Below are 24940 nucleotides of genomic sequence, written 5' to 3' on the forward strand. Positions count from 1 at the left end.
GGGCGCTCCCACCCCCCCTAACACGTGCCCTCCACCATCGTGGGCCCCTCGTGGCTCCCCTGACGTATCTCTTTCACCCATATATACCCACGTACCCTAAAACTATTAGAGAACACAATAGATCGGGAGTTCCGCCGCCAGAAGCCTCCGTAGCCACCGAAAGCTAATCCAGACCCGTTCCGGCACCCTGCCGGAGGGGGCAATCCCTCTTCGGTGGCCATCTTCATCATCCCATGCTCTCCATGACGAGGAGGGAGTAGTTCTTCCTCGGGGCTGAGGGTATGTACCAGTAGCTATGTGTTTGATCTCTCTCTCTCTCTCTCGTGTTCTTGATTTGGCACGATCTTGATGTATCGCGAGCTTTGCTGTTATAGTTGGATCTTATGTTTGTCCTCCCCCTCTACTCTCTTGTAATGAATTGATTTTCCCCTTTGGAGTTATCTTATCGGATTGAGTCTTTAAAGATTTGAGAACACTTGATGTATGTCTTGCCGTGCGTATCTGTGGTGACAATGGGATACCACGTGATTCACTTGATGTATGTTTTGGTGATCCACTTGCGGGTTCCCCCCATGAACCTATGGATAGGGGTTGGCACACGTTTTCGTCGTGATTCTCCGGTAGAAACTTTGGGGCACTCTTTGAGGTTCTATGTGTTGGTTGAATAGATGATTCTGAGATTGTGTGATGCATATCGTATAATCATACCCACGGACACTTGAGGTGACATTGGAGTATCTAGGTGACATTAGGGTTTTGGTTGATTTGTGTTTTAAGGTGTTATTCTAGTACGAACTCCAGGGCTGTTTGTGACACTTATAGGAATAGCCCAACGGATTGATTGGAAAGAATAACTTTGAGGTGGTTTCGTACCGTACCATAATCTCTTCGTTCGTTCTTCGCTATCAGTGACTTTCGAGTGACTCTTTGTTGCATGTTGAGGGATAGTTATGTGATCCAATTATGTTTTCATTTTTGAGGGAACTTACACTAGAGAAAGTATGAACCCTAGGCCTTATTTCCTAGCATTGCAATACCGTTTACGCTCACTTTTATCATTAGTTACCTTGCTGTTTTTATATTTTCAGATTACAAAAACCATTATCTACTATCCATATACCACTTGTATCACCATCTCTTCGCCGAACTAGTGCACCTATACAATTTACCATTGTATTGGGTGTGTTGGGGACACAAGAGACTGTTTGTTATTTGGTTACAGGGTTGCTTGAGAGAGACCATCTTCATCCTACGCCTCCTACGGATTGATAAACCTTAGGTCATCCACTTGAGGGAAATTTGCTACTGTCCTAGAAACCTCTACACTTGGAGGCCCAACAACGTCTACAAGAAGAAGGTTGTCTAGTAGACATCACAAGGGCATACAATCGATTTAACTATCATTACAGTGCCCGGACTATTCTATATACATGGGGAAACACTACTGATCAGATGGTGGTCAGAAATTTTGATCGGTGGAAGACTCCATGATATCTGCTCCAGCTTCATCTTCATAATCATCATCACTATCGTCGGGGTCGGAGTCGGTGTCATCGATGATGATGTAGTCTTCAAAACGAATTTCCTTGGGTTCGTCGTCTTCTCCTCCTGGCGCGGGGTCTCCCATGAAAACTCCTAGCTTCCTTGTCATGTCGTCATTCCTCTCCACAAGTATCATCATTTCCTCTTCATATCCATCGCGTGTAGACTTAAGCTCCTCTTCTAGCTCTGTGATCCTGGTCATCGCCTTCAAATCTATCATGCTTGCACACATCTGGTTCTCCTGGCGACGAATATGATGGTTTAACTCCTGGATGAATGCTGCAATGGACCTGTCCTTCCTGGTGCTGATCATCTCCCATTGCTCATCTCGGCGCCCACATATCTGGTTGATAGTGTCCTTAAGCTCCTTGTGGTAAACTTCGCCGATGCGTCCTATGGTGATGTGGGCTGCCATGCTCTTGCCTAGACTCCAGGTTGGTGCGTCAAAGGAAACCTCTATGGGTTTAGTGACTGGTGTGAACATCCTTCCTTGGATTTGAACTTGAATCAACCAACGCTCCTCTTCTGGTAAAGTGGCGGTGTATGTCCCGATGAAGCTTGGTATTCCGATGTTCAGGTACCTAGTGACTTCCTTCAAATGTCGTCCAAACGGGGTGTCTTCATCCGGCTGTGTAAACTTGTTCCTTGAGTCCGCCATCCTAAAGAGTAGAAAATGGAGAGGAGTCAGAAATGAGTAGAGAAGAGTGACCTATGGCTCATCTTAGTGGTCGTGTCCTACATTCAGCGTGTGTTCTGATACCATCTTTTAGTGACCCAACCTCAGACGGTCAAGCCTCTGTGTTCAGTGTCATCCTTGGATCGGTAATGCTGACACACACAATACTCGAAGGATTTATAACAGAGTAGCAATCACACACTTATTACATCGAATGTCTCAAAAGAGAACACATTACAATAAATATGGCTTAAGGCCATATAAAAACCATAACAACGGAAGGCTTGGAAGATAAAGTGAGTCCATCAACTCCAACGGCATAGCTGAGTGCATGACAAATGACCTACGGCATCTTACTCCTCGTCTTAAAAGTCTGCAACATGATATGTTGCAGCACGAAAACGGGTCAGCACATGGAATATGCTGGCAATATAACACACTAGAGCAATGAACATATAAATACTATCACTACATGCATATTTGGCTGGTGGAGGCTCTATGGTTATAATGTTTTTGCGAAAAGCCATTTTTCCCTACAACAAAGGAATATATTTTATTTAACTATCATGGTAGTTGAAACATTGAGAATGGTACCCCCATCTCAATCCCAATTAAAAGTAATAATCAACCCAACAGATTAATTTAGAGTGATGAGATCCATATGATAATCCAAGAACCAGATACTCAAGTTGTCCATAACCGGGGACATGGCTAACCATGATTAGTTTGTACACTTTGCAGAGGTTTGTGCACTTTTCCCCACAAGTCTCGATCTCCTCTGTTGGATTTCTCGCACTACTTGGTGTTTGAGAAACGGATGACCGAGACACAATTTTTCAGAAGCATTAACTCTAACCCCGGGTAGACAGTACCAACCTACATCCCCTACATCTGCTAGCCTACCACTGAAAGAGGTCATGCAACTTACTCCACTATGCTAGAGCCCATAATAGCTTGTGGCTGCACACGGAAGTTTCTAGCATGAATGATCTTATGATCCCTTTGAGCCTGGGTGGCGGACCATAGGAGGATCACACGGTATAACCCCGGGATCTCCTAGGACAACACTGGTATAACCCCAGGTGCCCAAAACCAACAATCCACCCAGATGTGTATTAAAGTTGCCACCTTAGAATTGAAACATTAATTAACAAACTCACATCTGTCATGGATACACTCAAACCCAACCCACGTCTACTAGCATAGCATAGCGTTATAAGCATAACGTAGAAGTAACTCCCAAGGGTTTGATAATGAAACTGGTAATAGGTTCTACCTCATCAATTACTTCCCAATAGCCACATGTTAATCACATCCTAATCATGCAGTGTTTGAGGATTGTAAGTAATGCATAAAAACTGGGTATGAAAGAGTATGATCAATGTGTTACTTGCCTTGCTGACGATCCGGAAGACCTAGTGACTCGTAGTAGCAAGCTTCGCACTCCGGGTGTTCTATCACAAACAAGCATTAGCATACATAAGCAATCAAGAAAATATGCACGGGTAAAACTCAAATAACAAGGTCTAACCAGAAATTTCAACTGAAGAACTCCGGTTTGCAAAAAGAATCAAATCAAATGGAGCAACGAAACTCAAACTACGAAAGAAACAAGATCCGATTTCTAATCTGGACTAAAGTCAAATTTTACTGTGTCAAAATCTTGTTCAAGTTGGTTAAACAGAAAGAGGGCTTCGAGATGAAGACCTAGGAGCTTGTTTCACCTGATTTGGATAAATGAGAGAAAAGATAAACTAAAACGAAGATCATGGCAGAAATCGCGATCGAAAATAATCACGGAAAAACCCTCGAAAAAGAAAAACTGACGAACCGGCTAACGAATGAACGTTCGCTATCTGCGGCTAATGGACGAATAGCGTTCATTAAAAAGAACATACGGACGAACGTCTGCTAAATAAATAAACCGACGGAAAACCGGATGAACCGATCTATATAAAAAACGAGATCTAGAAAAAACCCGAACGATTTTCTGAGAAAACCGACGAACAACGGCGACGGCGGCGGCTACCTATGGCGAGGTTGGCGGCGACGGCGGCGCGGCTCCGGCGGGGCGGCGGGACGGCGGCGTGGAACGGCGGGGCGGCAACGGGAGGTGAGCGGCGGGCGACGGGCGGCGCTAGGGTTCAGCGGGGCGTTGCGCGGCTTGGGCTGTCGAGGACGCGGGCCTCGGCTTTTAAAGCTGGCCGGGCCAAGTATCCTAGCCGGACGCGGCCCGGTAAGTCGGTTACCTTTTTTTTATAAAATCTTGGCGCAGAAAAACTAACGAAAAAAATACTAAACAGACTCCAAAAATATGATATGCATGAATGACCTATATATAACATTCCAAACTGGAAATTTGGGATGTTACACAATATATATACATGTACAGGTGAGCTGGTAGATAAGCCAGAAGAAGCGGAGAGACTAGGGGCAGTGGTAGCAGTAGAACATGAGTCAAAGTCTAGAATAACCATACAACCAGAGTCAACAATCTGAACGTAAGAAATGAGCTGCATGATAATCAAGGAACATGAGGAACATCAAGAGCATGAAAAGACGAAGTGTTAAGAATGCCTTAGCCATTAATCAGGAGGGAGGTACAACCAACATTAAGAAGATGAACAGGAGAATCGAGAGGTCAAACAGAGGACAAAGTGGATGAATCGTGAATGTGAAAAGAAGTACCAAGAATCCACTGAGATGTACGTGCATGTGTAGAATCACAAAGCCATGAGAGGAGGCAGTGTAGCATGACCAATATTGTCTGCAGATGTCGATGGAGGAGACAAGGTCGTGCAGACAAGCACCAAGTGACTAGGAAGGCACATGTGGAAAGAGTTTTCGACAAAGCCATATGCTCCGACATGGTTGGTAAACGTCACGAGAGGAGTCGGTGTAGAGTGATAATAACCATATGCGGATTGAAGGAAATATGCCCTAGAGGCAATAATAAAGTTGTTATTTATATTTCCTTATATCATGATAAATGTTTATTATTCATGCTAGAATTGTATTAAACGAAAACTTAGTACATGTGTGAATACATAGACAAACAGAGTGTCCCTAGTATGCCTCTACTTGACTAGCTCGTTTATCAAAGATGGTTAAGTTTCCTAGCCATGGACATGTGTTGTCATTTGATGAACGAGATCACATCATTAGAGAATGATGTGATGGACTAGACCCATCTGTTAGCTTAGCACTATGATCGTTTAGTTTATTGCTATTGCTTTCTTCATGACTTATACATGTTCCTATGACTATGAGATTATGCAACTCCCGAATACCGGAGGAACAACTTGTGTGTTATCAAACATCACAACGTAACTGGGTGATTATAAAGATGCTCTACAGGTGTCTCCAATGGTGTTTGTTGAGTTGGCATAGATCGAGATTAGGATTTGTCACTCTGTGTATCGGAGAGGTATCTCTGGGCCCTCTCGGTAATGCACATCACTATGAGCCTTGCAAGCAATGTGACTAATGAGTTAGTCACGGGATGATGCATTACGGAACGAGTAAAGATACTTGCCGGTGACGAGATTGAACTAGGTATGATGATACCGATGATCGAATCTCGGGAAAGTAACATACCGATGGCAAAGGGAACAACTTATGTTGTTATGCGGTTTGACCGATAAAGATCTTCGTAGAATATGTAGGAACCAATATGAGCATCTAGGTTCCACTATTGGTTATTGATCGAAGATGAGTCTCGGTCATGTCTACATAGTTCTCGAACCTGTAGGGTCTGCACGCTTAACGTTCAATGTCGATATGTATTATGAGTTATGTGATTTGATGTACCGAAGGTTGTTCGGAGTCCCAGATGTGATCACGGACATGACGAGGAGTCTCGAAATGGTCGAGACATAAAGATTCATATATCGGAAGGCTACATTCAGACAGCGGAGTGGTTCAGGTCGTTTTGGATAAGTTTCGGAGTACCGGGGGTTAACGGAACCCCCCCTGGGAAGTTATTGGGCCTCATGGGCCTAATGGTGGAAGAGAGGAGGCATGCCAAGGTGTGGCGTGCGCCCCCTAGCTCAAACCAAATTGGACTAGGGCTAGGGCCCCCCTTTCCTCTCTTCTTCCTCTCCTTCCTTCTTCTCCTACTTGGACTAGGAAAGGGGGAAACCTACTCCTACTAGGAGTAGGATTCCCCCCCTTGGGCGCGCCCCTTGTGGTCGGCCCTCCTCCTCCTCCCCTCCATTATATACGGGGGAGGGGGCACCCCATAGACACACAAGTTGATCTTTAGCCATGTGCCATGCCCCCATCCACATTTTTACACCTAGGTCATATTGTCGTAGTGCTTAGGTGAAGCCCTGCGTCAGTAACTTCATCATCACCGTCAACACGCCGTCGTGCTGACGAAACTCACCGTCGGCCTCAGCTGGATCAAGAGTACGAGGAACGTCACCGAGCTAAACGTGCGCAGATCGCTGAGGTGCTGTGTGTTCGGTACTTGATCAGTTGGATCGCGAAGATGTTTTACTACATCAACCGCGTTACTAAACGCTTCCGCTTTCGGTCTACGAGGGTACGTAGATACACTCTCCCCTCTCGTTGCTATGCATCTCCTAGATAGATCTTTCGTGATTGTAGGATTTTCTTTGAAATACTGCGTTCCCCAACAGTGGCATCCGAGCCAGGTCTATGCGTAGTTGTTATAGGCACGAGTAGAACACAAAGAGTTGCGGGTGATAATAGTCATACTAGTTACCAGCATGTCATACTTTGATTCGGCGGTATTGTTGGATGAAGCGGCCCAGACCGACATTACATGACCGCGTTCATGAGACTGGTTCTACCGACGTGCTTTGCACATAGGTGGCTAGTGGGTGTTTGTTTCTCCAACTTTAGTTGAATCGAGTGTGACTACGCCCGATCTTGTTGAAGGTTAAAACAAAACACTTGACGAAAAATCGTTGTGGTTTTTGATGCGTAGGTAAGAATGGTTCTTGCTAAGCCCGTAGCAGCCACGTAAAACTTGCAACAACATAGTAGAGGACGTCTAACTTGTTTTTGCAGGGCATGTTGTGATGTGATATGGTCAAGAAGTGATTATATAAATTGTTGTATGAGATGATCATGTTTTGTAACAAAGTTATCAGCAACTGGCAGGAGCCATATGGTTGTCGCTTTATTGTATGAAATGCAATCGTCATGTAATTGCTTTACTTTATCACTAAGCGGCAGTGATAGTTGTTGGGGAACGTAGTAACTTCAAAAAAAATCCTACGCACACGCAAGATCATGGTGATGCATAGCAACGAGACGGGAAGAGTCTTGTCCACGTACCCTCGTAGACCGTAAGCAGAAGCGTTATGACAACGCAGTTGATGTAGTCGTACGTCTTCACGATCAACCGATCCTAGCACCGAAGGTACGGCACCTCCGTGATCTGCACACGTTCGGCTCGATGACGTCCCACGAACTCACGATCCAGCGTAGTGTCAAGGGAGAGCTTCGTCAGCACGATGGCGTGATGACAGTGATGATGATGCTACCAGAACAGGGCTTCGCCTAAGCACCGCTACGATATAACCGAGGTGGATTATGGTGGAGGGGGGCACCGCACACGGCTAAGAGATCAATGATCAACTTGTGTGTCTATGGGGTGCCCCCCTCCCCCGTATATAAAGGAGTGGAGGAGGGGGAGGGCCAGCCCTCCTATGGCGTGCCCCATGGGGAGTCCTACTCCCACCGGGAGTAGGATTCCCCCCTTCCCTAGTTGGACTAGGAGCAGAAGGAAGGGGGAGAGAGGGGGAAGGAAAGAGGGGCCGGCCCCCCACCCAATTCGGATTGGGCTTGAGGGGGGCGCGCCCCCTCCTAGGCCTCCCTCTCTTCTCTCCCACTATGGCCCAATAAGGCCCAAACTTTAAGAAACGACAACTTGGGGTTCTTGCCAAACCACAGTTCATAAGGTGTCATCTCAACGGATTTAGATGGTGCCCTATTTAACGTGAATGCAGCCGTCTCTAAAGCATAACCCCAAAACGATAGCGGTAAATCAGTGAGAGACATCATAGATCGCACCATATCTAATAAAGTGCGGTTACGACGTTCGGACACACCATTATGTTGTGGTGTTCCAGGTGGCGTGAGTTGCGAAACTATTCTGCATAGTTTCAGATGAAGTCCAAACTCATAACTCAAATAGTCACCTCCACGATCATATCGTAGAAACTTGATTTTCTTGTTACGATGATTTTCCACTTCACTCTGAAATTCTTTGAACTTTTCAAATGTTTCAGACTTATGTTTCATTAAGTAGATATACCCATATCTGCTCAAATAATCTGCGAAGGTGAGAAACTAACAATATCCGCCGCGAGCTTCAATGTTCATTGGATCACATACATCAGTATGTATGATTTCCAATAACTCAGTTGCTCGCTTCATTGTTCCGGAGAACGGAGTTTTAGTCATGTTGCCCATGAGGCATGGATCGCAAGTACCAAGTGATTCATAATCAACTGATTCCAAAAGTCCACCAGAATGGAGTTTCTTCATGCGCTTTACACCAATATGACCTAAACGGCAGTGCCACAAATAAGTTGCACTATCATTATCAACTCTGCATCTTTTGGCTTCAATACTATGAACATGTGTATCACTACTATCAAGATTTAGTAAAAATAGACCACTCATCAAGGGTGCATGACCATAAAAGATATTACTCATATAAATAGAACAACCATTATTCTCCAATTTAAATGAATAACTGTCTCGCATCAAACAAGATCCAGATATAATGTTCATGCTCAGCGCTGGCACCAAATAACAATTATTTAGGTCTAAAACTAATCCCGAAGGTAGATGTAGAGGTAGCGTGCCAACGGCGATCACATCGACTTTGGAACCATTTCCCACGCGCATCATCACCTCGTCCTTAGCCAATCTTTGCTTAATCCGTAGCCCCTGTTTTGAGTTGCAAATGTTAGCAACTGAACCAATATCAAATACCCAGGCACTACTGCGAGCGTTAGTAAGGTACACATCAATAACATGTATATCAAATATACCTTTCACTTTGCCATCCTTCTTCTCTACCAAATACTTGGCGCAGTTCCGCTTCCTGTGACCAGTCCCTTTGCAGTAGAAGCACTCAGTCTCAGGTTTAGGTCCAAACTTGGGTTTCTTCACTTGAGCAGCAACTGGCTTGCTGTTCTTCTTGAAGTTCCCATTCTTCCCTTTACCCTTTTTCTTGAAACTGGTGGTCTTGTTGACCATCAACACTTGATGCTCCTTCTTGATTTCTACCTCCGCAGCCTTTAGCATTGCGAAGAGCTCAGGAATTGTTTTATCCATCCCTTGCATATTATAGTTCATCACGAAGCTCTTGTAGCTTGGTGGTAGTGATGGAAGAACTCTGTCAATGACACTATCATCAGGAAGATTAACTCCCAGTTGAGTCAAGTGGTTGTGGTACCCAGACATTCTGAGTATATGTTTCACTGACAGAACTATTCTCCTCCATCTTGCAGCTGTAGAACTTATTGGAGACTTCATATCTCTCGATCCAGGCATTTGCTTGAAATATTAACTTGAACTCCTGGAACATCTCATATGCTCCATGAAGTTCAAAACATCGTTGAAGTCCCGGTTCTAAACCGTAAAGCACGGCACACTAAACTATCGAGTAGTCATCAACTTTGCTCTGCTAGGTGTTTATAACATCTGGCGTTGCTCCTACAGCGGGTTTATCACCTAGCGGTGCTTTCAGGACGTAATTGTTCTATGCAACAATGAGGATAATCCTCAAGTTACGGACCCAGTCCGTGTAGTTGCTACCATCATCTTTCAACTTAGCTTTCTCTAGGAACGCATTAAAAGTCAACGGAACAACAACACGGGCCATCTATCTACAACAACATAGAAATGCAAAATACTATCATGTACTAAGTTCATGATAAATTAAAGTTCATTTAATCAAATTACTTAAGAACTCCCACTTAGATAGACATGTCTCTAATCATCTAAGTGATCACATGATCCATATCAACTAAACCATGTCTGATCATCACGTGAGATGGAGTAGTTTTCAATGGTGAACATCACTATGTTGATCATATCTACTATATGATTCACACTCAACCTTTTGGTCTGAGTGTTCCGAGGCCATATCTGCATAGGCTAGGCTCGTCAAGTTTAACCCGAGTATTCCGTGTGTGCAAAACTGGCTTGCACCCATTGTATGTGAACGTAGAGCTTATCACACCCGATCATCACGTGGTGTCTCGGCACGACGAACTGTAGCAACGATGCATACTCAAGGAGAACACTTATAGCTTGAAATTTAGTGAGAGATCATCTTATAATGCTACCGTCGAACTAAGCAAAATAAGATGCATAAAGGATAAACATCACATGCAATCAATATAAGTGATATGATATGGCCTTCATCATCTTGTGCCTTTGATCTCCATCTCCAAAGCACCGTCATGATCACCATAATGACCGGCTTGACACCTTGATCTCCATCGAAGCATCGTTGTCGTCTCGTCAACTGTTGCTTCTACGACTATCACTACCGCTTAGTGATAAAGTAAAGCAATTACATGGCGATTGCATTTCATACAATAAAGTGACAACCAAATGGCTCCTGCCAGTTGCCGATAACTGTGTTACAAAACATGATCATCTCATACAATAAAATTTAGCATCATGTCTTGACCATATCACATCACAACATGCCCTGCAAAAACAAGTTAGGCGCCCTCTACTTTGTTGTTGCAAGTTTTACGTGGCTGCTACGGGCTGAGCAAGAACCGTTCTTACCTACGCATCAAAAACCACAACGCTGTATAGTGATTGCTTTTTGATCTTCAGAAAGAACCCTGTTCATTAAATCCTATTCAACTAAAGTTGGAGAAACTGACACCCACCAACCACTTGTGTGCGAAGCACGTCGGTAGAACCAGTCTCGTGTAAGCGTACGCGTAATGTCGGTCTGGGCCACTTCATCCAACAATACTGCCGAATCAAGAAACAACTAGTGACGGCAAGCAATATGTATATACCCATGCCCACAACTCCTTTGTGTTCTACTCGTGCATATAACATCTACGCATAAACCTGGCTCTGATGCCACTTTTGGGGAACGTAGTAATTTCAAAAAAAATCCTACGCACACGCAAGATCATGGTGATGTATAGCAACGAGAGGTGTTGGGGATATTACTACTGGACATAAACCGGCCAGGAGTGGCCGGGTTAACTCTATGAGGATTAGAAGCCCAGGAAGATAAAGGATGGTGGCGCTTTATGAAGGCCCAAGGCCCAAAGGCGGGTCAAGGCCTGTAGATATAAAACCAACATTATCATGTAACTTGTATTGTAAGATAGGAGGAATAGAGATTGAGTTGGACACGTTGATGATCTGGCCTCGGGACTCTGTAAACCGACGGGCGTCGACCTATGTATATAAAGGGACGACCCGGCGATGGTTTAGGGACAACACACAACAACTTGAGAGCCAGGCAAAGCGGAATCGCTCCCTGGTCATCGAAACCCTAACAATTCCATCACAACTAGAGTTGGCTTTTACCTTCATTGTAAGGGGCCAAACCAGTATAAAAACTCTCGCGTCCCTTGTCTGCTTTAACCCCTTTAATCTAACCCGTAGCAATGGCTCCATGACTAAGTCTGTCGGATTCCAGGTTCCGGCAGACCCTTGAGGTTCGAACACTGGGGTGCACGCGGAGATTTCGCCTTCTACCTACCTGCACCCCTCTGCCTCGCTAAGAACTAAGCTATGGAAAGAACAGCACAAGAGACACAGGGTTTATACTGGTTCGGGCCACCGTTGTGGTGTAATACCCTACTCCAGTGTGTGGTGTGGTGGATTGCCTCTTGGGCTGATGATGATGAGCAATACAAGGAAGAACAGCCTCGCGAGGGTCTGTTCTTGGCTGAGGGGATGAACTGCTGGGAGGAGTTCAGTCACCTTTCTCTCTCTTTCTCTCTCTGATCCCTTGATCCTTTGATCCCTCATTTTCTCTCTCCTCCCACCTTGCGGGTGGCTGGTCCTATTTATAGAGGCCCTGGTCCTCTTCTCAAATATCGAGCGGGAAGGGAGCCAACAATGGCGGGCTAATTTGAAGGGGGACAGCTCGTATCAGCTATCCTGACAAAAGTAGTCTTCGCCTGCGCAAAGCTCTGGTGGTGACGCCGTCTTGGGCTCCACGATGACCTCCGTCTTGTAGTCCTCCTGGTCTTGGTCTCGTTGCACCAAAATGGCAACCTTTGCCTGATGCCTCGGTACTCCGCGTCTGTGCTTGCCCCCTTTGCACCAAAGAGGAAAGGAGGACACTGCGCGGGCTGGCACCCGCCTAACGCCCTGGGTCGTCATGGCTTGCGTCACGGGCACCTCGTGAGGTACCCCGCCTTGGTCTCTCCGCCTCCTCGTGAGCCATCCTGATGAGGCCGTGCCTGAGGAAGCTCCGTGTAGTCCGCCCCGCGAGGCTTGGCCCCTCGCGAGGGTCTTGGTTTTGTGTTGGTGAAGATGGGCCGTGCTGGGCCCCCCTTTGAGCCACGCCGCAGGCAGGCAAGTCTGGGGAGCCCCGTTCCCAGAACGCCGACAGTAGCCCCCGGGCCCAAGGCGCGCCCGGACTTGGTCGTGCGGGGAGGCGGAAGGGCAAGAGCGAAGTGCCGCGGGCCCTAACAGCCTGCGGCCTTGGGCGCCGCGTGGCGGTTGATTGGACGTGGGCGTCTCCACTTCCCCATGGCGCCTCGGCAACTGCATGGATCTGACAAGTCCCTGCAAGCAAAGCGGGTCATAATTACCTACGATCGTGGGGGCCGTCGGTTGGCCCTTGCCAGCTATAAGTATGGATCGGCGCGTGCCCTTCCAGTTCATCTCCCCTTGCTCCTCCTTCTTCATGGCCCCGTCGAGGAGGTTCTCGGCCGCAGAGAAAGGGAAGGCTCGCCAGGTTGAGCCCGCCTCTCCCCCGCCCAAGCGCGGCCGAGGGCGCCCTCGCAAACATCCTGTGGCCACCACGGCAGCTCCCCGCGGCCGTGGAGGCGATTTTCAGCACAGCGACGGGCGGATTGCTGCGGCCGAGGGGCGCGCTCCGTCTGCGCGTCCCCCTATGCCGCGCTTTCACGCTGCTGAGGTGCTGCCGGAGTTCGTCGTGTGGTCGGCGGAGCCGACTAGCACCCGGCTTCCACTTCCTTGCTTCCTCCTTGGCGAGCTCCCGGCCGACGCCCCGGGCGGCCTCTGGCTTCAGGCCGACGGCTGCTGCAGCCGGGCCTCATGGGTTTCACTGGAGGTCTCCGCAGCCGGGAGCCTGGCCCTGGCCCGCGGTTGGCAGACGTTTGCCCGCGCACGTGGCCTGGGCCGTCGGTGTACCCTGCACTTCAAGTTTGACGGTGATGCCACCCTCTACGTGAGGGTGCTTGGGGAAGATGGTCGCCGCGCAGGGTGCTGCCCCGAGGACGATGACCGCGGCCGGGAACCCAGCTCCGGCGACGATGGAGAAGACAGCGCTCGTGTGACCGGCGGCGCTCAGGGTTCCCCAAGCTTCTCTGGTTCTTCTTCAGGCGGCGACTCCTCTAGCGGTGGCCGCGGTCAGCCTCCATGCCGTCGTATCTGCTTGGGAGGTGGTAGCGCGTCCGCCCGCCGTCGCGCCCCGATGAAGCGCGAGAGGGAGTCTGCCTGAGCCCCGGAGGCAGCTCAAGCCTTCCCTGCAGGCCGGTGTGAGGTGAGCCGCGCCTGATTTGTTCTTTTCTTTTCCCTTTCCCTGTGCAAAAAGACAGTAGCGTGGAGCCCCGCGGGGGCGTGTTTGGGTTATTGCTGTTAATCACCGTTTTGCTTCCGTTATCATACCTTCCGGCTACGTGCCCGTGCGTGGATAGTTCCCGGCCTCGGCCGTGGGGGGCGACCGACCCATGCCCTGTGTTTGTGTCGCGGTGCCCGTGGGGCACGGACTGGAGGGGTGCTCCTGTAATGGGCCCAGGTCGCGAACCCTTTGAACGTCTAGGATGGGAACACTCGTGAGGGCGCTCGGCTGCACCCCCCCTCGCGAGGCCTTGCACAAGAGAAATCGAGGCAGGAGAGTGAAAAGTTGAAGAACCACAAGCCAAAGACGGCAACAACTTCAATAAAACTTCGAATGAGAAGGAACAAGCCAACTGCGGAAAGAAAATGAAAAGCCGCATCCGGCACCTAATCTAGTCTTCGACGTCTTCTGACCAGCGTGGAGCTAAGTGCTGCCACTGGGCGTGGGAGGGAGCCCCCAGGCCTGAGGCCGGCGCTCCTGAGACTCCGGGGCGTGTACAACCCCAACTCATTATTACGTGAGAGTGTCACGGGCAGCGAGCTTCACAGGCGTTGGCCTTCTTCACAGGCTCCGGGCCTTTTCCAAAAGGCGACAGCTTCATAGGCATTCGCCTTCTTCACAGGCTCTGGGCCTTTTCCAAAACGCGATAGCTTCACAGGCATTCGCCTTCTTCACAGGCTCTGGGCCTTTTCCAAAACGCGATAGCTTCACAGGCATTCGCTTTCTTCACAGGCTCCGGGCCTTTTCTAAAACGCGATAGCTTCACAGGCATTCGCCTTCTTCATAGGCTCTGGGCCTTTTTAGGGGTAGAACCTCCGGAGGTGCTGGATGTTCCATGCATTCTGGACTGGCACCCCCTCCTGAGTCTCCAAGCGCGCGGAGCCGGGCCTGGAAACATGAACAACTTTGAACGGGCCCTCCCACATGGGAGAGAGCTTGTGCAGCCCCTCCCTGGAGAGAACCCGCCTGAGCACGAGGTCTCCTACCTCGAGAGTTCTGGGGCGGATGTTGCGGCAGTGATATCGCCGCAGAGCTTGTTGGTACCTCTCCGCTCGTAGCGCGGCTTCTCGGCGACGTTCCTCCCCCAGCACGAGGTCCATCCCCCGCATGGCGTCCTGCTGCGCCTCGTCGAACGCCAGGACCCGCGCGGAGCAACGTCTGACCTCGTGAGGGAGGACCGCTTCGGCTCCGTAGACTAGTAAGAACGGGGTCTCCCCAGTCGGCTTGGTCGCGGTTGTGCGGATGGACCACAACACGGACTGAAGCTCGTCGTACCAACCTCTGCCGTAGGCCTCCAGCTTCTTCTTAAACGTCCTGGTCTTGAGGCCCCTCAGGACCTCCGTGTTGGCTCGCTCGGCCTGGCCGTTGCTTCGGGGGTGCGCCACCGAGGCATAGCATATCTCCGTTCCAAGGTTAGCACAGTATGTTTTGAAGAGGTTACTGGTGAACTGTGAACCATTGTCCGTGATGATGCGATTCGGCACCCCGAACCGGCTCACGATGCCCTTGATGAACTTGACCGCGGAACCCGCGGGAATGGTGCGGACAGCCTCTACTTCAGCCCACTTGGTGAACTTGTCCACGGCGACGTAGAGGTAGCGGTAGCCCCCTGGCGCCCGAGGAAACGGGCCCAAGATGTCTAGCCCCCAGACTGCGAATGGACACGAGAGGGGTATAGTCTGCAAGCCTCCTGCTGGCTGATGGATCTGCTTGGCGTGGAACTGGCAGGCCTCACAGGCTTTCACTAGTTCGACGACGTCATTAAGCGCGGTGGGCCAATAAAACCCACTGCGGAACGCCTTGCCGACAAGGGTCCGTGATGATGAATGATGTCCACAGTCTCCGTCGTGTATATCTTCCAGCAGTTCCTTCCCTTGCTCCCTGGAGATGCAGCGCAGGGATACATCGTTTGGTCGCTTCTGGTAGAGCTCTCCATCTTTGATGCAGTATGCCGTGGCCTAGCGTGCCACTCGCTCCGCTTCCTCCTCCTTCTCCGGCAGGGTCCCTTGCGTTAAGTAACTCCGGAGCTCCGTGATCCAACATCCCTCCCGAGGTTCCATCGTCAGGAGCATGCGTGCTCCTGAGGCCAGGCCACAGGCCGGAGCTCCTGAGGCAGGTGGCTGGGGGAGCTCCTCCCGGGGCTGAGCCGTGTTTGATAATGACGGCAGGGCAGAGGGCTTGAAGAGCCGCTCCTCGAAAACGCCAGGCTCCTGAGGTAACCGCCTGGACGCCCGTTTGGCGATGTCGTCGGCCTCCTGATTGGTGCCACGGGGCACATGCTGCAACTCCAACCCCCAGAACTGCTTCTCCATCCTGCGGACCTCCGCAAGGTAGGCTTCCATGTGCTCATCCTTCGGCTCGTACACCTTGTTGGAGAAATTGACAAGGAGCTGCGAATCGCCCTTGATGGTGAGGCGTTTCACCCCCAGGGCAGCTGCGGCCTTCAAGCCCGCTATTAAACCTTCATACTCCGCTATGTTGTTGGAGACCTTTTCACCTTGCTGGAAACAGAGCTGCATAGTGTAATAGAGCTTGTCCTGAGCGGGCGATATAAGCACCGCCCCAGCCCCAGCGCCATGCCTGGAGAACGCCCCATCGAAGTACATGACCCAGCCTTCTGGCGCCTCGCTTCCCGGGGATAGGGACTGATCCTCATCGGCCTTGAGGCCTGGCGCCTCCGTCCATTCTGCCACAAAATCCGCCAACGCTGCTCCCTTGATGACTCTGGTCGTGCTGAATTCGAGCTGAAACGCTTGCAGTTCTATGTTCCACTCAGCGACCCTTCCAGCTGAATTAGGGCTCCTGAGCACTCTCTCCAAGGGGTATGATGAGACGACCTTGATGGGGTGACCCTGAAAATAGTGCCGCAGCTTGCGCGAGGCCACCAGTAGCGCGAGGAGGAGTTTCTGAGGCATGGGGTACCATGACCTTGCATCCCGCAACACCGTGCTGACGAAGTACACTGGGTGCTCCACGAGGTGGAGTGCGTCAGTGCTGGTGGCTCCCTTCGGAGACCATGGCGCCTCTTGAGGCAATGAGGCCTCCTGAGACTGGCCATCTGGGAGAGGGGCCTCTTCTGCCTCCGGTGTGCCCCTCTGCGGTGGCTGATCCTCCTCAGCCGCGGTGGCGGTTTCTGTGGGCCTTCCTTGTTCCTGTTCTGCCTTGTCCCGGGCTGCTGCCGCGGTTCTGATTCGACGCTCCTCTCTGACTGCCACCAAGGCTGCGCTGGCGGAGTAGGGAGTGGCGGCGAGGTAAAGCACCAGGGGCTCTTGAGGGCGCGGAGCCACCATGACCGGTGGGCTGGTCAGGTATCTCTTGAGATCCTGGAATGCCTTGTCGGCCTCTTCAGTCCACTCGAAGGGCCCCTTTTTCTTCATTAGCTGGAAGAAGGGCAGCGCTCGCTCCCCCAACTTGGAGATGAAGCGCCCTAGCGCGGTCACGCGCCCCGTGAGCTTCTGCATTTCTCTGAGGGTCTTTGGCGGGCTCATGTCTTCCACCGCCTTGACCTTCTCCGGGTTAGCCTCGACGCCTTAGTGGGACACGAGGAAACCCAAGAGCTTGCCCGAGGGGACTCCGAACACACACTTCTCTGGGTTGAGCCGTAGGTTCACTGCGTTGAGGCTCGCGAAGGTTTCCTCCAGGTCTTGTATCAAGGTCCTGGCCTCTCGAGACTTTACCACAATGTCATCGACGTAAGCTTCAACATTTTTCCCGAGCTGCGGGCCCAAGGTGATGTGCATCAGCCGCTGAAAGGTCGCCCTGCATTAAGCAGCCCGAATGGCATGCATGTGTAGCAGTACACCCCACACGGGGTTAGGAAGGCTGTCTTCTCGATGTCTTCTACCGCCATCTTGATCTGGTGATACCCAGAGAAGGCATCCAAGAAGCATAACAGGTCGCATTCCGCAGTGGAATCGACGATCTGGTCGATGTGGGGGAGCGGGAACTGATCTTGCGGGCACGCTTTGTTGAGGTTGGTGAGTCGACACACATGCGCTCCTTCCCTCCCTAACGATAGGGTTGGCCAACCAATCTGGGTATCGGACCTCGCGAATGACCCCAGCGGCCTCTAATTTGCGGGTCTCTTGGACGATGAAGGCCTGCTTTTCTGTGGACTGCCGCCTGGCCTTCTGCTTCACAGGGTGCACGTTGGGGCACACGTTGAGGTGATGCTCGATTACACTCCTGGGGATCCCTGCCAACTGGTCAGGCTCCCAAGAGAATACCTTCTTGTTTGTGCGCAGGAACCCGACCAGGGCCTCCTCCTACTCGGGTTTGAGGTGGGCGCCTATGGTGAAAGTGGCGTTGGTGGACCCGTCCTCATCGACGGGTATCTGCTTGGTTTCTGCCTTGTCTTGGGTGAACAACTGTTTCTTCTTGGCGGGTGCGGCCCCCTTGGGCTCGGGGGTCTCCAAGTCGGCGGGCTGTGCCGACGCCGCTGTCTTGAAGACGAGCTTGAGCACCCGCAGCGCGTCCCCGGTGTCCCCGTGCATGGTGAGGACACCGCTGCTCCCGGGCATCTTCATGAGGTTGTACGCCGCGTGCGTCGCGGCCATGAACTGGGCCAGCACTGGGTAGCCGAGGATGGCGTTGTAGGGGAGGCCGATGGGGGCGATGTCGAAGTCGACCAGCTCCGTGCGGAAGTTGTCGTAGGTGCAGAAGGTCACTGGGAGCCGGATCTGTCCCAAGGAGCTGGACGATCCGCCCCCAACGCCTGAGAAGGGCCGGCTGGGTTGCAACCGTTCCAGGGGTATGTAGAGGAGGTTGAAGGCCTCGACCGAGAGCATGCTGAGGCCCGCGCCGCCATCAATGAGGGTTCTGGTGACGGCCACCTGGCAGATGGTGGGGGTGCACAGCATGGGGAGCGCACCCGAGCAGGCCAAGTTGGAGGGGTGAAAGTGCAACTATCCCTAGGTGGTTTTGGTAATTCATTACAACATATATCTCATTGAGCTAATGCTATTCCAAGATGATTATTTCAGGAAAGCTCAATGATTGGCATGGCATGGATATGAAAGTGGAACCCTCAAAATGCTAAGGACAATGGATTGGCTCAAGCTCAAAAGCTCAAGACTCTTCATTTCATATTTTAGTGATCCAAGATCACATTGAGTCCATAGGAAAAGCCAATACTATTAAGGAGGGATGAGGTGTTGCTTAATGAGCCTCTTGCTTCATGTGCTTAGTGATATGCTCCAAAACCCTCAACCACTTTCCCATATCCACATATGACCTAAACTCTAAGCCAAACTCGGTCCTACCGATTCTTCCTATCCGGCGCCACCGAGTTTCACTTGTCATTAGCCACTACCAAACCCTAGCAATTCGGTCCTACCGATAAGGATCTCGGTCCCACCGAGATGGGGTTGCAAACTCTCTGTTTCCCTTTCGTAACTTTTCGGTCCCATCGAAAGAGCGAATCGGTCCCACCGAGATTGCAATGTAAACTCAGTGTTTCCCCTTTGTAACTTTTCGGTCTCACTGAGTTCCACTCGGTCCCACCGAAAGAGCAAATCGGTCCCACCGAGTTTGCCTGACCAACTCTCTGGTTAGCTAATTACCAAACTCGGTCTCACCGAGTTTGTGTAATCGGTCTCACCGATATTACGTTATGCCCAAACCCTAACCGAATCGGTCCTACCGAGTTGCATGTCAGTCCCACCGAAATTCCTAACGGTCACTAGGTTTACATTTTCGGTCCGACCGAGTTTATTGATTCGGTCCCACCGAGATTGGAAAACTGTGTAACGGTTGGATTTTGTGTGGAGGCTATATATACCCCTCCACCTCTTTCTCATTCTAAGAGAGAGCCAACAGAACACACACATCATTCCAACTCATTTGTTCTGAGAGAGAACCACCTACTCATGTGTTGAGATCAAGACATTCCATTCCTACCATATGAATCTTGATCTCTAGCCTTCCCAAGTTGCTTTCCACTCAAATCTTCTTTCCACCAAATCCAAATCCTACGAGAGAGAGTTGAGTGTTGGGGAGACTATCATTTGAAGCACAAGAGCAAGGAGTTCATTACCTACACACCATTTGTTACTTCTTGGAGAGTGGTGTCTCCTAGATTGGCTAGGTGTCACTTGGGAGCCTCCGACAAGATTGTGGAGTGAACCAAGGAGTTTGTAAGGGCAAGGAGATCGCCTACTTCATGAAGATCTACCGCTAGTGAGGCAAGTCCTTCGTGGGCGATGGCCATGATGGGATAGACAAGGTTGCTTCTTCGTGGACCCTTTGTGGGTGGTTGCTTCTTCGTGGACCCTTCGTGGGTGGAGCCCTCCGTGGACTCGCGCAACTGTTGCCCTTGGGTGGAGCCCTGTGTGGACTCGCGCAACCGTTACCCTTCGTGGGTTGAAGTCTCCATCAACGTGGATGTAGGATAGCACCACCTATCCGAACCACGGGAAAAACATCCGTGTCTCCAATAGCGTTTGAATTCTCAAAACCCTTCCCTTTACATTCTTGCAAGTTGCATGCTTTACTTTCCGCTGCCCATAAACTCTTTGCATGCTTGCTTGAATTGTGTGATGATTGCTTGACTTGTCCTAGAATAGCTAAAATCTGGCAAGAACTAAAATTCGGAAAAGGTTAAGCTTTTATTTGGTCAAGTAGTCTAATCACCCCCCTCTAGACATACTTTCGATCCTACAAGGGATGGTCCTCCGAGCTGAAGGTCAGGCCGGTCTCGGGCGCCGCCCGGTCCAGGGGAGCCCCCTGCCGCGTGGAAGTGGCGCTGACCCGGCGGATGAACGGCTTGATGTGGTGACTTGTAGGCGGCGCCTGCGAGCCGCCCAGGAGGTCCGCGATGCCCGGGGGTGTCGGTGTAGCGCGATGGGCGGGGAAGAGGTTGCGGGGCTCTTCCCGAGAGGCCACAGAGGCTGCCGGCGGGTGGAGCAGCCATGTGCGCGGGGCGCCGGTGAGGGCCGTGGGGAGCCAGTTGGCCACGACCCTATCGTCACCTCCTGCTTCGAGGAGGGCCTCCTCGCTCGCCAGCAAGAAGGCCAATGGATCTGTCGCGCTGCCGTAGCGCGGCGGCGTCATTGGCTTGAGCTTGTCTGGCCACCGAACCCGTTGCAGGGATGGGGCCAGGGCTCGGAGCCCCCTGGCCCCCGTGCTGGCGCAGGCGGCCGGAGCGGGCGACGCGCTACTCATCGCGAGGCAGGCCGTGGCGGTGGCGGAAGAGAAAACTCCGGTGCACCCCTACCTGGCGCGCCAAATGTCGGATTTCAGGTTCCGGCAGACCCTTGAGGTTCGAACACTAGGGTGCGCGTGGAGATTTCGCCTTCTACCTACCTGCACCCCTCCGCCTCGCTAAGAACTAAGCTATGGAAAGAACAGCACAAGAGACATAGGGTTTATACTGGTTCGGGCCACCGTTGTGGTGTAATACCCTACTCCAGTGTGTGGTGTGGTGGATTGCCTCTTGGGCTGATGATGATGAGCAATACAAGGAAGAACAGCCTCGCGAGGGTCTGTTCTTGGCTGAGGGGATGAACTGCTGGGAGGAGTTCATTCACCTTTCTCTCTCTCTCTCTCTGATCCCTTGATCCTTCGATCCCTCCTTTTTCTCTCTCCTCCCACCCTGCGGGTGGCCGGTCCTATTTATAGAGGCCCTGGTCCTCTTCCCAAATATCGAGCGGGAAGGGAACCAACAATGGCGGGCTAATTTGAAGGGGAACAGCTCGTATCAGCTATCCTGACAAAAGTAGTCTTCGCCTGCGCAAAGCTTTGGTGGTGACGCCGTCTTGGGCTCCATGATGACCTTCGTCTCGTAGTCCTCCTGGTCTTGGTCTCGTTGCACCGAAATGGCAACCTTTGCCTGATGCCTCGGTACTCCGCGTCTGCGCTTGCCCCCTTTCCACCAAAGAGGAAAGGAGGACACTGCGCGGGCTGGCACCCGCCTGGCGCCCTTGGTCGTCATGGCTTGCGTCACGGGCACCTCGTGAGGTACCCCGCCTTGGTCTCTCCGCCTCCTCGTGAGCCAGCCTGATGAGGCCGTTCCTGAGGAAGCTCCGCGTCGTCTGCCCCGTGAGGCTTGGCCTCTCGCGAGGGTCTTGGTTTTGTGTTGGTGAAGATGGGCCGTGCTGGGCCCCCCTTTGTGCCACGCCGCAGGCCGCAGGCAGGCAAGTCTGGGGACCCCCGTTCCCAGAACGCCGACAAAGTCCTTTCACAAGGACATCTGCCGTGACAAAACCACGACCGTTGGCGCCCACCGTGGGGCTATCGCATGTTGGTTTCGAGTTCTTGAAGGGCAGCTTCGACGAACTCAAGGGATACGCTGTGGGCCGGATGACTAAAAGTCGTCGCGGCAAGCTCTACATCAATGACGCAGGATGGGGTCCCGAGGCCGGTTCAGTCGAATACGGGTACCGGGTCCCCTTTGGTGGAATTCACGTCTTCATCGGCAAGATCGGCGACCGGGCCCTGAGCCGGACATCTGCACCAACATCATCGAGATGGCTCAGAGTGCAACCTCCGCCCAGGTTCAGCCCACCATAAAGCATGTCTTCGTGGGTGTCATCCATGGAGCGGAATATGAGGATATATCGACATCTGGTGGCGAGACCATTGTCTGCTCTGATGACGAGTCTTCAACCGGAGAGACCGAGTCGCTGTACCAGCTGCAGGATGGCCAGATTAGTGGAGGTTCCGATGGAAACAGTATGCCGGACCCCCTCGATCTGCCAAGCCAGATCGCGGTCTTCATGGCCAGTACACAACCAGCATAGCACTCTTCTACCGCCGCGGCAATGATCTCCGGTTCAGCAACAACAACACCAGTGGGAGCAGGGGGCTCTGCACCGCCTCCAGCTCAGGTTTTGTCTGATCTGTTCGACGCTTTAGCAACGTTGCTGGCGGCAAAGGTGGACGCGGCAAACCGGGATCAGCACAATGCAGAGATTGCGAAGGTGAAGGATCAGATAAGTCAAGCTAAAGTGGACCTGGTAGCAGAAAACACCAGGATGGCTACAGAGCGGGCCGGATTGGAGGCTCAGGCGTACCGGCTTATGCTGGATTAGAGCGCGTCAGATGACGTCATGAGGAGAAGATACCGATCGCGCCTTCCGTCGGTCTTGGAGGCGAGGAATCTCTTTAACACGCTAGGAGCGGGCACCAGCAACCAACCTGTGGTGAACTGGGCGGAGGCACCTGGGGCCAGGGCACCGGTTCAGCCTCGTGCGATGGATCCGCCGCCTCCGCCTCGTCAGAACGACATTCCACCACGACACGTCTCAACACCTCCGGGTCATTACTCTAACCCATTGGATAATATCGTTGCTACCGCTTCACAATTGGTAGCTCTCCCGATTGATGGCGAGTCCCCCGTAGAAGTTGAGACATGACAGGCTAGGGAGCTCCTACAGACGGCTTTGACTCAGCAGCAAGCCTATTCATATAGCCACGAAAGGATTCATTCTACTCCCCGCCCAAGCCGGAGCTACAACAGGCATATCGATGAACTAGCCATATCAAGCAGTGCGAGGAATCGTAATCCGCCTCGTGGCAATAACCCGGCGGGTGGCGGTGGCAATGCCCAGGATGTAGTAGATCGCGCTAGGGCACGTCGGGAGGCCGAGTTAGCGGCACAACACAAAGATCCGATTCGTTAGCTCATGCCGGTTCGTCAGTTCACTCCGGTTCGTCCAACAACATTGGTGGACTAGGGGTTACTTCCAGTTCTTTGGGAGTGCCATGTCTTGTCCCAGTGCTGCACAATGTATGGTTACCCTAGGATTTCAAGGGCCCGTGTAAGGTGCCGAATTACACCACCGATTTATCCCCTGAGTCATGGATGGAGAGTTATGAGATGGCAATGGAGATGCTGGATGTGGACAAAGCGGCGTGTGCCAAATACTTTACCATGATGTTGGAGGGAACAACTCGCACGTGGTTGAAAAATCTGCCAGCCAACTTTATTGGATCATGGGCCAAGTTAAGGGCCTGGTTTATCGAGAACTTCAAAGATACGTGCAAGCAGCCCATGTCCATCGTGGATTTAGCTGCCTGTGTCCAGGAGGAAGGAGAATCAACAACCCACTGGGTGCGTCGGGTTTCAGAGATTTTGCATTCGTCAGACCGCATCAACGCTGAACAGCCGTTTTAACATTGGAAGGCAATTGCCGGTTTGCGCCTTTGAAGCTAAAATTGGGACGGCTTAAGCGCCGTTGTAATGACATGGGAACACTTATGGCGGCTCTGGTGAAGTATGCCGACTCTGATAGTACCAAGGACCCCGAGTCTGAGGATGACAAGACAGGGAAGGGAAAGAAGAGCGGCAACACCAAGGGGCAGCAGCATAATCCGGCAGGTCATGGGAACAATGGTAAACGCAAGGAAGATAATAGCTTGGACTTTGTGGCTAACACCAACGCCCAGGATAACGGTCAGCCGCGTAAGGGCAAACCGCCCTAGCGGGGTGGAGGGTCAGGCCCCAATCTAGAGCACCTGTTAAATCAGCCTTGCCCAAAGCACGGATCAAAGGAGAGACCCGCTACGCATCTTTGGAAAGATTGCTTTATTATGCGGGAGTTCAAAAATTCAAATCTTTTTCAATATGATAATGGACCTCCCGGTGGTTCATGAGGCGGTTTCCATGGGCTAGGTTATGGTGGTGGCAGCTCCGGTTCAGGGTTCCAGGGCAACCAAACCGGACATGGCAATCAGAACAGCCAGGGTAACCAGGGAGGTTACAACCATCAGGGGAATCAACAGCAGCAGTAATCAGGTTATCAGAGCAATGCAAAATAGTTGAATAGTGGGCAGTATCGTGTCTTCACCACTAGCTTATGTAAGCACGATCAGAAGCTTCATAAAAGAGCTGTGAACTCTGTTGAACCGACGGTACCTTCTGCGTTGGTCTGAACAACCCATCCTGTGGAGTCGAGAGGATCATCCACCCCGGGTTGACAATCCGGGTCATC

This window comes from Triticum urartu, chromosome 2, assembly GCF_003073215.2.
Source record: "Triticum urartu cultivar G1812 chromosome 2, Tu2.1, whole genome shotgun sequence".
Lineage (NCBI taxonomy): Eukaryota > Viridiplantae > Streptophyta > Magnoliopsida > Poales > Poaceae > Triticum > Triticum urartu.